Source organism: Triticum aestivum, chromosome 6D, assembly GCF_018294505.1.
Source record: "Triticum aestivum cultivar Chinese Spring chromosome 6D, IWGSC CS RefSeq v2.1, whole genome shotgun sequence".
NCBI classification, from domain to species: Eukaryota; Viridiplantae; Streptophyta; class Magnoliopsida; order Poales; family Poaceae; genus Triticum; species Triticum aestivum.
This window is the reverse complement of record NC_057811.1, coordinates 237,558,488-237,561,680: the sequence shown is the minus strand read 5'-3', so window position 1 is coordinate 237,561,680 and position 3,193 is coordinate 237,558,488.

Below are 3,193 nucleotides of genomic sequence, written 5' to 3'. Positions count from 1 at the left end.
AATATAAGATGAAAGCTTTATTGATCAAGGTGGGGTTCTGTGACGCCTTTGTCTGGTCGCTGAACACAAACGAAGTACGCGAAGTTGCAGCTATGGCGAACTTTTAATCTAAACAAAACCCAAAGTCTAAACGACGCCCTAAGGGCTGTATATATGGAGGAAGAGGGGGGAATTTCGTGGCCCTTGAGGAAGGGGTCCGAAACCAACCCTATCTCTTGTTCCCCACACATACGGACTCTAAAAACAGCCTATACTTATGTATTTCGAAATTACATGGGCCTGGCCCAATAATAAGGTGACGCAGCACCTAGAATAGCCTCTGGACGAAAGTTATGAAGTAGCATCTTGTATATTTCGTCCAAGGCTTCATGCACGCATTATGGTGGCTTCAACGTCCTGAAATCATCACTTGTAACTCCGTTCTTGTTCCCCATGCGCATGCCATCATCTCCATGCTTGTTCTTGCTCCAATGTTCATCCTTCTCAAAGCTAGGCCCTTCATTTGTAAGCAAAACAAATGTATCCAATTTAGGCAGCATCATATTCTCATGAACATTAGAATCATTAGCAAGAAACGAAAGTACCTGGTAATTTAATTGGCGTGCGCGAGCTCTAGTAATTGGTCCAGTATGTATAGCAGCAGGGCCTGTGGGTGTAATAATTGTATTGATGTCCTCATCATCCTCCCCTTCTTGAAATGAAGTCGTCCTCGACGGAAGCTCATCTTCGTCACCCAAATAAGGCTTCAAATCTGCAATATTAAAAGTGGGACTAACCCCAAAATCTGCAGGCAGCTCAAGTTTATATGCATTATCATTTATTTTCTCTAACACCTTAAAAGGACCATCAGCACGTGGCATTAGCTTTGATTTGCGCAAATCAGGAAATCTATCCTTACGCAAATGTAACCAAACAAGATCTCCAGGTGCAAACACAACATGTTTTCTACCCTTATCTCCAGCAAGTTTATATTTAGCATTCATACGCTCAATGTTTTCCTTAGTTAACTCATGCATTTTTAAGATCAATTCAGCACGTTGTTTAGCATCAAAATTAACCTTCTCCGAAGATGGAAGAGGCAACAAATCAATAGGTGCACGAGGTAGGAAACCATACACAATTTCAAAAGGGCACATCTTAGTAGTAGAATGCAATGAACGATTATAAGCAAACTCAATATGAGGCAAGCATTCTTCCCACATTTTCTTATTATTCTTCAAAACAGCCCTAAGCATAGTAGACAATGTTCTATTGACTACTTCAGTTTGACCATCAGTTTGGGGGTGACAAGTAGTACTAAAAAGCAGTTTAGTCCCCAACTTAGCCCATAAACATCTCCAAAAGTGGCTAAGAAATTTAGTATCACGATCTGAAACAATAGTATTTGGCACACCATGCAAGCGAATAATTTCACGAAAGAACAAATCAGCAACATTAACAGCACCATCGCTTTTATGACATGGTATAAAGTGTGCCATTTTCGAGAATCTATCCACGACAACAAATATGCTATCCCTCCCCTTCTTTGTTCGAGGTAAAACTAAAACAAAGTCCATAGATATATCCTCCCAAGGAACACTAGGTACAGGCAAAGGCATATATAAACCATGAGGATTGAGTCGTGACTTAGCTTTTTGACATTAGTGCAGCGAGCAACAAAACGCTCAACATCCCGTCTCATCTTTGGCCAAAAGAAATGTGTAGCAAGTACGTCCTCCATCTTCTTCACGCCAAAGTGTCCCATTAATCCTCCTCCATGCGCCTCCTGCAACAACAAAAGACGAAGAGAGCTAGCTGGAATGCATAGCTTGTTAGCACGGAACACAAATCCATCATTAATGACAAACTTGTTCCAGGTTCTTCCTTCTTTACAATTCTGCAATACATCTTTAAAATCAGCATCATGCACATATTGATCTTTGATGGTCTCCAAACCAAATATTTTGAAGTCAAGTTGTGAAAGCATAGTATAGCGACGAGACAATGCATCAGCAATAACATTTTCTTTGCCCTTCTTGTGTTTAATGACATAAGGGAAAGTTTCAATGAATTCAACCCATTTAGCATGTCTACGATTCAGTTTAGCTTGACTTTTAATATGTTTCACAGATTCATGATCAGAATGTATAACAAATTCTTTGGGCCATAAATAATGTTGCCATGTTTCTAAAGTCCGAACAAGAGCATATAGTTCTTTATCATAAGTAGAATAATTCAGACTAGGCCCACTCAATTTTTCAGAAAAGTATGCAACAGGTTTGCCATCTTGTAATAACACACCTCCTAATCCAATTCCACTAGCATCACATTCAAGCTCAAAAGTCTTATTAAAATCAGGAAGTTGGAGTAAAGGAGCATGTGTCAACTTATCTTTCAATACCGTGAAGGCTTCTTCCTGTGCGGTACCCCAAACAAAAGGCACATCCTTCTTTGTAAGCTCGTTGAGAGGTGCAGCAATGGTGCTAAAATCTCTCACAAAACGCCTATAGAAACCAGCGAGTCCAAGAAAACTCCGCACTTGTGTGACCGTTTTGGGCTGCGGCCAACTCTCAATAGCTTCAATCTTGGCTTTATCAACTTCAATTCCCTGTGGAGTAACAACATAGCCAAGAAAAGATACTCGGTCGGTGCAAAAGGTGCACTTCCCAAGGTTACCAAACAAACGTGCATCACGTAGAGCAATAAAAACAGCACGTAAATGTTCCAAATGTTCTTCCAAAGATTTGCTATAAATTAGTATATCATCAAAATAGACCACCACAAATCGTCCAATGAAAGCACGTAAAACTTCGTTCATTAGTCTCATGAAAGTACTAGGTGCATTAGTTAACCCAAAAGGCATGACTAACCACTCATATAAACCAAACTTAGTTTTAAATGCAGTTTTCCATTCATCTCCCAATTTCATACGAATTTGATGGTATCCACTACGCAAATCAACTTTGGAGAATATTGTAGAGCCACTCAATTCATCAAGCATATCATCGAGCCTAGGAATAGGATGACGATAACGAATAGTAATATTATTAATGCCTCTACAATCAACACACATACGCGACGTACCATCCTTTTTAGGCACGAGTATAATAGGAACAGCACAAGGACTAAGAGATTCGCGTATATAACCTTTGTCGAGCAGCTCCTGTACTTGACGCATAATCTCCTTCGTCTCCTCTGGATTGGTACGGTATGG